The following is a 10,347-nucleotide window of genomic DNA, read 5'->3' as shown; positions in this document are numbered from 1 at the left end:
CAGTGCCTTGTAGGAGGCTGACTTTTCTGCTGAGTGGTGTAGCTTTGCATTTGAGGCTCTTTCTTGCCCAGGGCTTTCCTAGCTGCCCTCCCCATTCTTCAGATAGCCTTCTTCTGCTTTCCTGGCTGCAGTCCCCATTGCAGCCAAGGCTTGGTCCCAGCTGGGGCAGTTCTTCTAGTCTTCCTGCCGCCTCCTCGCCTCGCCTGTCCCGCCCACGAGTGGCGCTTTAAAACCTCTGCAAGAAGCGGCGGCAGATGCCTGGCTCCCAGGCAGCTTTGGAAGGCAGTGGCCAGAGCGGTCCGGCTTTGCATAGAGGGCTTTGCAAAGAAGGCAGGCAGGGCTGCAGAGGAGGCCAGGCAGCGCAAAGGTGGATGCTGCTGCTCCTCCTGCTGCTGCTACTGCCTTCCTCCGCCTTTTCCCGGACCTGGAGGACCTAAGAGGCTGGAGGATCGGGGCATCTCCTGCCTGGATGGACGGGGCGGACCCAGCCTTGGCTGCCAAGCGCCACAGGTGAGCCTAGATTTAGGGTTTTTGGTCTCAGGCTGCATCCACACTGCAGGGGGAATCTGGGTTGATCTCGCTTTCGCTGCCAGGGGGTCCCGGACGCCCTGCAGAAACAGCCCCAGCTTGAGACCGCTATGGAATTCTGGGAACTGTGGGTTGTTGTGGCGCCAGAAGCTGAGTTGGACTCTGGAGAACAGGGTTCCAGTCCTGGCTCGGCCATAGAAAGCTGCTTGTTCAGGTCACACTCTCTCAGCCTCAGAGGAGGGCATGAGCATAAGCCCCTTTGAGGAAACGTACCCAGAAAATCCCAGGATAGAGTGACCATAAGTCAGAAACGACTTGAAGGCACAGAATGACACGAGTGGCACCAGGGCAAAGCTCCTTGCCGCTCTGGGGAGCTGGGTTCAAATCCCAGCCCTAGTACAAAAACCCACAGACCTTGGGCAAGTCACATTGTCTCAGCCTCAGAGTAAAAAAATGACTTGGAGACATACAACAACAACAATAACAACAACAAACGAATGCAATTTAGGACACACATTCCAGCACTCAGAGTTGGAGAAGTTACTTTTCTCAAAATCCCCCTTCCTTGTTGCATTGCTTGGAGAGGGTGGGTTGTGTGATTTCATTGCAGTGTTGCACAATTGCTCATCCCTTGTGGCATCGCTGCCTTTTCTGTTTGTTGGAATTCAAAGATATAGCCGTGTTAGTCTGTGGAATCAGTACATAGAGAGATCTTGTCGCACTTTTGAGACTGAAAGAAAGAAGTGGGCAGCATGAGCTTTCGTAGACTTCAGTCTACATCCTAAAAGCATCTGAGGAAGCAGACTTTAGTCAACAGAAGCTCATGTTTTCTGTTTGTTGTTGTTGTGGACCTATCATCGAGTTTTCTTGGCAAGTTTCTTCAGAGAGGGTTTGCCTTTGCTCTCCTCTGAAGCTGAGAGAATGTGACTCACCCAAGGTCACCCAGTGGGTTTCCATGGCTGAACCAAGATTCAAACCCAGAGTCCAGTGCTCAAACCACTATGCCGTGCTGGCTGTCCACTTCTTGAAAGAGAGAAGAAAAATAAATCTTAGGTTTGATGAGGGAACGGCAGAAAATGTGAGAATAAATTGTGTCGAAATGCCCCTACAAATGCCCACAAGAATTGTGGCTCCACTGTCAGCGTGGAGATGAATTCACTGTTTTTTAGTCCGAAATTTGAAGGAGACATGGAAAATGCAGAGCCTGTTTGCACTAAATCCCCAAGCGGATTTGGCATCAAGAGACACCAGCCACAGGTGTTTAAAAAGTAACTTTCAAAAGTAACTAGAAACCTAGTTACTCTTTCTACTGATAACGTAACCTCCTTCTTTCTTGCTACGTTGCATTTGAAATGTACCTTCATGTCAGCGTCCTCCTTAAAAAGTAATTCATTACAGGTAACTGTGTTGCCTGTAACTGTTTTCATTTCAGTCTTGCTATTATTCTGCTGGTCCTGCCATGGCTATTGAAAAAAGAAATTTGCAGATTGCAATTCCAGAACAAATGAAACAGTTTGTGTGGATGATGGGAAACAAAGTGGCCTGATACAGAAGGTTGGGGAGGAAGGGAGAGAAAGAATAAGTAGTTAAGGACCCAGCCAACTGTTGCAAAACAGATGAATGGCCAAGAAGGGACAAATCCATATTAGATGCCCAGAAGACAGAGCGCCAGGCTGGTTATAGATATTGTGAAAATTGGATGAATGTCACAGAGGAAGAGCTCAGGAAAAAGGTCTCCGCTGGCTTTCAGATCCATGTTGGAAGGAGACCCTGAAAGGCTATCTGCTTCAAGCCCTTCATCACCACGAAAGCACACCGAGAGAAAGGTGGCCATCCAGCTTCTGTTTAAAATACTCGAAGGAAAGAGAGTCTTCCACCCACAAAGGAACTCTGTCCACGGTTAAACAGCTCCTGTCTTTAGGAATTTTTTCCTAACATTTCATCAGAATCTTATAGAATCATAGAATCATCTTGCTTCTTGTAATCTGAATCCATAGGTTCAGGTCCTGCCAAAAGCCTTGCTCCGTCTTCCATCTGACAGCCCCTTCTGATGGCCAACCTATATCACCTGGTGACGGTCCCAGCTTCCAGAGCATTCAAAAGCTACTTTTGAATTACAACTCAATCATCCACTGGAGTGATTTTTCTGAGCTCAGGGTCAGGGGTCTGGGCAATGGAAGCGATGCAGGTCATCTTGGAAACCCAGTGTTGGATCCAGACTATTTCTACTTAGAAAAGCCCTATTGAAATGAATGGAGCTTAAATTAGATGTAGGAGTAATTTGTTTCACCGATTTCCTAGAACCATAGAATTATGGAGCTGAAAAGGAACTTGAACAGTTGTTTAACCCTCTGTCAATGTAGGAGATTGATAGCTAAAGCATCCCTATTCGATGGCCATCCAATATCTGCTTTAAAAACCTCCCACAGAAGAAAGGAATCCAAAGTAGTCTGGTCTGCCGTCAAAACAGCTCTTACCAAGGGCTTTGCTCCGAGTGCAAATCTGTATCCATCCAAACTACAACTACTATTACTTTGTGATGCTAAATTTGGGGTGGAAATTGCAAGCTGAAACCACTCTCCCTTTAGGTCAGTGAGGCAGCAGTAGCAACATAACTGCATAAACAATCCCAAGTGCCTCCTGTGGTTTTGTGTGTGTGTGTGTGTATGAGAGAGAGAGAGAGAGAGAGAGAGAGAGAGAGGATGAGGAGGTGCACCTTAGCCATCTATGGCAGCTGGTGGGCTGCTATATCAATGAGGTGTTGAATCTTTTCTGAGTTCTAGTCTGAATGTTAAAAGTCCCCTAACTGGTATCTTTCTCCCCCAAGGTGCTGAACTTTACTGAGTTCTGACTTGAACCCAGAGCAGATTCAAGCCCACCCACCCCCAAGTGCCACCAGCAGCCCTGTTTGCCACAGAAGAGACACTGCAATGCCACAAAAATGCTGGGCGTGGGCAGTTATTGGGTTGTAGACTGGCAGAGTGATTTAGGGTGGCCATCTATCCATCACCATAGACATACAGACGTGTGAATCAATGTCCATGAAATTGTGCCTGCTGATGAAAGTCATGCATAGCTGGGGAGAACAGATGTGGGTTGTGGCCCCAGAACATCTGTACACCCTTCTTAGTGTGAGGAGTATCCTGGATTGGCAGAGGAAGACCCTTTTCTTTGGAAGGAATCTCCTGCTACCCTTGTATCTGTCTGTCTGTCTGAAAATCTACCTGTCGCTTCAATGGGAACCCAAGGTTGCTCATGAATGTAAAGAAACAGGTACAACAACAACAAAAGCAAAAAAGGGGGGGGTATAATCTGCTGTGGATTTAAGTCAGAACTTTAAAAAGGTTACCCTCAGTAAAGGTTCAGCACCTGGGGGGGGGCAAAGATCCCAGCTAGGGGACCTTTAACGTTCAGAATAGAACTCAGAACAAATTCATGTAATGAAACAGGTGCAAAAGCAAAAATAAAATAAAATAAAATAAATACAAAATTTAGAAAGTTATTAGTGGTAATATTGCCCTGAATCCTGTATCTTCTACAGTCGGCCTTCTGCATCCATGGATTCAACTATCCATGGCATATATATGAGAGCCAGTATGGCGCAATGGTTTGAATGTTAGACTGTGACTCTGGACCAGGGTATGATTCTCAGCTCAGCCATGAAACCCACTGGACGACCTTGGGCAAAGGTAGATTTTTGACTTAACTTTGCAACAGTGGTGCTGAGATTCACTTTGGAAATTTGCCGGCTGTTCCTGAACCCATAAAAGGGAAGTCTTTGGCACTCAGATCTCTTTTGTTGAGACAGGAGGGGAATATATCATTTTGAAGGTGTTGCAAGATCTCAGAAAAACAATAGACACATTGCAAGCTGAAGACAGGGAACAAAGCTGTTTACTGTATTACACCAATGCTCCATTAAACAACTAGGACTTTGAAGGGCAGCTATGAAGGAGCTAGACACAATGTTGTTGTTGTGTGCCTTCAAGTAATTTCCTGCTTTTGACTACCTTAAGGCGAAGCCAACATGGGGCTTTCTTGGCAAGATTTGCTGTTGTCTTCTGAGGCTGAGAGCATCTGACTTGCCTAAATTCACTGGGTTTCCATGGCCAAGCTGGGAATCGAACCCTGGTCTCCAGAGTTGGAGTCCAACACCCAAACCACTACGCCATGCTGGCTCTCTAGACAAGATCCTGGAGTTAAAGAAATATCATTAAATACTAAAGCGGCAATTGCCCATGCCATTGTATGTCAAATTTCTAGGTATGGTTGTGAAAGCCTGACAGGGAAGAAAATGGATAGGACTCATTTGAAGCGTGGTGCCGGAAAGGAGTTCTGCAGATACCATGGACTGCCAGAAAGACAAATAGTTAATAGAACATATCAGGCCTGAACTCTCCATAGAAACCAAAATGACTGAACGGAGACTTATCACGAGAAGCCATAACTCAATAGAAAGATAATAATGCTTGGTAAGGTAGAAGATAGTAAAAAAAGAGGAAGACTGCATTCCAGATGGATCGAGTCAGTCAAGGAAGCCAGAGCTCTGCGTTTGCAAGACCTGAGCAGTGCTCTTGATGATGGAGGTGACTTGGAGGTCTCTCATTCACAGGCTTGTCATAAATCAAAGTCACCTTCACAGCAGTTAGCAACAGGACTGCCATCACTAAAGCTTGTGGGAGTTTTTCTTTGGGACCACAGTACCCAGATAAGCCTAACCAGTGTTCCTAGTGGCCATGCTGGCTGTGGGATGCTGTATACTACTGTCCAAAAGTAGCACATGTCCAAGCTCTGGATATACGGTACCATTTGTTTCTTTGAAGCCAGTGTGGTGTAGTGGTTTGAGTGTTGGATTATGACTCTGGAGACCAGGGTTGCATCCTTGCTTGGTCATGAAGCCCACCCACTGAGTGATCTTGGGTAAGTTGCATTCTCTCAGCCTCAGGCGAAGCCCCCTAAAAACCCCAAGAAAAACCCAAGGTAGGTTTGTCTTAGGGTTGACTGGAAGGCATATAAAACAACAACAAGAACTCTTTAAATGTGGAGGATTCTCAGAAATGTATTCAAAAAGCTGTGTGTCCTAGCTTTGGATGCCACCGTAGGTATCTGTGAACATCCCTAGATGGTCAAAGAATAGTCCTTTGTAGGTTATGGTTGCTGAAGGCAAGAGGTATGTCTGCTCTTATTATGTGAGGAACTTGACACTCATGGGTTTGGCTCTGGCTGGTGGAGACAAATTAGGAAATATGAAGGATTTCAGTACTGGCACTGATGGCATACCCTCCTCCCTCATTTCCCTGATGAAAACTGGGCCATGTGTGGTCAAGCAGCCACAGAGTACAGGGAAGATAGGAAACGTTAATGAGGAAGAAGGCTGCAGCAGTCTGCTTTTGCTTGAGCCTCCTGGGAAGGGCAGGATTCTTCCCCCTCCTCTTCTCTCCCCCCTGAAGCAATGGGAATAAGATGAGGACAAAGAGGGAAGGTTTGAGGAACTGGGACATTTTGGAATCAGCCCCAAAAGTGGGAAGATAGGGGATTAACTGGTACTGTCCTTGTCAGATTGGGACGGTTTGGAACCAGTTCATTTCCATGATGTTCACACTCACCTTGACTGCAATTGGTGCAGTATGTGTGTGGGAGAGCGAAAATCCCACTTAATTCAGTGCATTTGGCATCAGATCCCCAGCAGTTCTTTTTTTCAGATCTGCAATGATCCAAATCTCTGATAGTGTGAGTAAGCTATTGGATCAATTTGGATCACTCTGCCACTGTTCCGGAAATGGAGTCACCTTCATTTTGATCCAGAACGGTTGCAAGTGGACACGGCGACCCGGGTTTAAATGCCACAAAGAGATTCGCTGGCTTAAAACGTAGTGGGAACACCGAATCGATTTTGAATCAGTGCACAGATGCAAATTTCTCCATAGCATTTAAACCCGGTCAAGTAAGTGTGAATGGGCATGTTGTTATTTTCCACTATGGTGGCCTTTGGGCTTGTAAAGAATATTTGCAAAACACCATATTCATTTTTCTTCTTTGGAACCAAAACACGTGCCTTGCTTGGGAATGCTCAAGTAACCTTCAAATTTGAAAAAGCCCTGGAAAGGATTTGTATAGCTATCTCTCTCTCTCCCATCTGCCTCCCACCTCAAGGAAAGACCCTTCTCTTCCTCGTTTTTCTTTCTTTCTAATAAATCTTTCAGCAGCAAAAAATTTCACTGAAAAAAAAATCTCTGTAATTTATTTCTAGTGTATTTGTACTCAGGCGTAACCAGTGGGCTTAGCTTTCATCAAAATGATCTCTCCAGACACACTCTCTAGTAATGGAGAGAGATGGATTGCAGGAGCAAAAGAGAGCAATCGGAAATTATTGCTCTCCACTTGCACTCATTTCCCCCCCCCCTTTGTTGCCCACGAAACAGAGTAGAATTGTAAATTATGGCTATTTTAACACGACAGTTAATATAGCTAATTAATAGTGTTCATAAATCTTATTAAATAATATTTACAAGAGCCAGCATGGCGTAGTGCTTTGAGTGGTGATCTACGATTAGCAGAGGACACCAGATTAGGAGGGGTATCCTCCAGAGAACAGGATCCAAATTCAAAATTCAAAATGACCTTAATAGATTTGAAAACTGGACCAAAACTAACAAAAATGAATTTCAGCAGAGAGAAACAGGGAGGATGCCTGGAGAGATCAGGTGTAAACCTTACAGTGCTTTATAAATAAATGCTAATAAAAATGTAAGGTACTACACCTAGGCAGAAAAAATAAAAATAAAACACACAGCTATAGGATGGGGGATACTTGGTTTGACAACAGTCCGTGCGAAAGGGATTGAGGGACTTGATCAAGCGAGGAAAAGCAGGGATTTAAACAGTGGAAATTGGGTGAAAATCGCACAATCACAATTAACATTTTCAAACACATCGCCTTAAAGAGCCATTATCCTGGGAATAAACAGGCAATAAAGAGCAACAAATCATTCACAGGATTTCCCCCTGAATAATTTGTTGCTCTTTATTGCCCGTTTATTCCCGGGATAATGGTACTTTAATTGTGACATCGTATGAAAATGTTAATTGTGATTGATCAATTTTCATGTAATTTTCGCTGTTTAACCTCAATCGTCTCCGTGTGATAAAGTTCCTTGAGTCCTAGCAGACTACAAGTTGAGCATGAGTAAACAGTGTGATACAGCAGCTAAAAAGGCCAATGTGATTCTAGACTGTATCAATGGAAGTATAGTGTCTAGATCGAGGGAAGTAATAGTGCCACTCCTTTCTGCTTTGTCCAGTTCTGGGCACCACAATTCAAAAAGGATGTGGACAAGGTGGAGAGTGTACAAAGGAGGGCCACCAAAATGGTGAAAACTCTGGAAACCATGTCTTAAGAGGAGCGACTTGGGGGCTGGGGATGTTTAGCCTGGAGAAGAGAAGGTTAAGAAGTGACATGATAGCCCTGTTTAAATATTGCAAGAGATGTCATACTGCAGATGGAGCAAATTTGTTTTCTGCAGCTTCAAAGAATAAGACCTAGAGCAATGGATTCAAACTATGTTTTGGTATTTATATCTTTTTGAATATTTTCAAGCCATGAATGGTTGAATTCTTGGATAAAAAAAATCTGTGGATATGGAGGGCCGACTGTATTTAAAACCAGTTAACACAGTTTAAGACCATTTAAAACCATGGACTTTATGCTGATCCAAATGCCATCCATAAAAGCCTGAATGCTTTAGTATGAAAAACGTGTTTTTACTTGGTGCTGGAACAACACTGGTGTTGAGATTTGGGATCTGAAAACTGTAGTCACTAAAATTTATTGCCTACATTACCGCCTTGCTCCAGGGTACAAGAGAAAACTGTAGCTCAGTGTCAAAATGCTTGAATTGTACACACACACACACACACACACATCTCCCAGGTTCTATCCCAGGCATTTACTTCAGGTAGAAAGCAACAGAATACTCATCTTCCAAAGACCCAGAGAACTGCTGCTGGTTATCAGTAGTTTTAGTGACAAGATAGAGCGCCATTGTGGTGTAGCGGTTTGAATAATGATTATGATTATAGAATGGTTTGACTCCTAGTTTGGCCATTTTGTTTTGTTTTCTTATATCCCGCCTTTCTCCCAATATAAGGACCTTCAGCAAGTCACTTTCTCTCAGCCTTAGAGGAAAGCAGTGGCACAACAAATCTTGCCAAGAAAACCGCTTAGGGTCGCCATAAATCAGAAATGAATTAAAGGCACACAGCAGCAACAGCAACAACCAGACACCCCCCTCCAGGACAGGAGTACTGAATATACTCATGTATTAGGCCCTCGACAGACGAGCCCTTTAGCATGTCCTGGTGATGTGCTAGGGTTGCCTCGGGGCGCCGTTTCCAGATGGCCCACAACCCTAGGACATCACCAGGACGTCATCACTCTGCGGTGAAGTATACACGATACGCACAGCTGTGACATCACTGCTGTGCGCCGTCCAGATGGGCATGTGTGGCAGCGACATGCTCGTGCCGCCACAGGCAGTTTGCGGCAGTGCTAAAAGGAGCCACTGTTCAGCGCTCCTTTTCTTTCCACGTATCTGTGCGCACAATTGGGTTGCTGCAGCGTGGCTACACGGAAAAGACAGGCGGCTTCCAGACGCCTCTTTCTGGTGGTCTGTATTCCATCTATGTCTAGAAATTTTAGTCAAAAAAATTGACCCAAGAAATCTGAGTCAACCTATCCATGGGTCAGTGTCAATACTGTACTTTATGGAACCATCCCCTGGTAAAAGGAAAGAGTGTAATCTGTCCTGGATGCATTGACCCCCTTCTACTCTCTCATCCATCCAGCCTTTAGTGTGAGTAACACTAAAGTTATTCCTGCTGGAATTTTGTAAATTCTTTGGCATTGTTTTCCTTTGCTTCATAGATACTTTGTTACATGCCTCTAAATTTTACCCTTGACTTATCAAAATCCATAATTTTGTCCCCAAAACCTGCCCTTGACACATACATGAGGTCGACTTATAGTCGAATATATATGGTATTCAATAGCTCTCTACCTTGAAGGGCATGGTCCAGGAAGCAAGAGGAAAATAGCGGATGTGAACAACTGGCTCCACAGATGGTGCCACCGAGAACGATTTGGATTCTTGGATCATGGGCTGCGGTTCCAGGAGGGGAGACTTCTGGTAAGGCTTGAGTTGCACCTCCTCAGGCCACTTGGAAGAAACGGTTCTGCCAACAATCTCAAGAATTTGATCAGGAGGGCTTTAAACTGAGTTATACCGGAGAGAGAGACAGTATTTTGGAAGACAGGAGTTCATCACGTGCTGGAAATAACAGTCAAACTGTTATGGAGGGAACAAAGCAAATAGTGCAAGGAGCCAGCAGTGGGAGGGAAAAAACCTTACACAGGCAGCAAGTGGGGAGGACCCATGGTCTGCCATGTCTCTACACTAATGCACAGAGCATGAGAAATAATCAAGATGAACTTGAACTCCTAGCACAACAAAGGAAATATGATATACTGTATGTACTTGTCTATAAGTTGACCTCGTGTATATGTCGAGGTCAACTTTTGGGGCCAAAAATGTGAGTTTTTATATGACCCGTGGATATGATGAGGATCAGACTTAAGGGGGCAGCCCAGTTAATAATAATAATAATAATAATAATAATAATAATAATAAAGCTTTTATTTATATACCGCTTTTCCTTTCAGATCAAAGCGGTGTACATACAACTATACATACAGCTAGGGAGAGGCTGCTGGCGATTGCGCGCCCTTGGAAGCCTGTCCCCAGCTAGGCTTTCTCTTGTGGA

The 10,347-nt window shown here is 44.6% G+C and overlaps 1 protein-coding gene across 1 annotated transcript in view; it reads left to right on the top strand.

Annotated features, from left to right (window-relative positions):
- The first annotated feature begins 361 nt into the window (after positions 1-361).
- NMUR1 (neuromedin U receptor 1) overlaps positions 362-10,347 on the top strand; it is a 31,895-nt gene continuing 21,909 nt past the window's right edge. Inside the window, exon 1 of the mRNA XM_042459895.1 lies at positions 362-510. The gene's annotated coding sequence lies outside the window, so the exon portion shown is untranslated. The remainder of the gene's footprint in view (positions 511-10,347) is intronic.

This window comes from Sceloporus undulatus, chromosome 3 (genome assembly GCF_019175285.1).
Source record: "Sceloporus undulatus isolate JIND9_A2432 ecotype Alabama chromosome 3, SceUnd_v1.1, whole genome shotgun sequence".
NCBI classification, from domain to species: domain Eukaryota; kingdom Metazoa; phylum Chordata; class Lepidosauria; order Squamata; family Phrynosomatidae; genus Sceloporus; species Sceloporus undulatus.
Note: the sequence above shows the minus strand (reverse complement) of the source record. Positions and strands in the feature narration are given on the sequence as shown.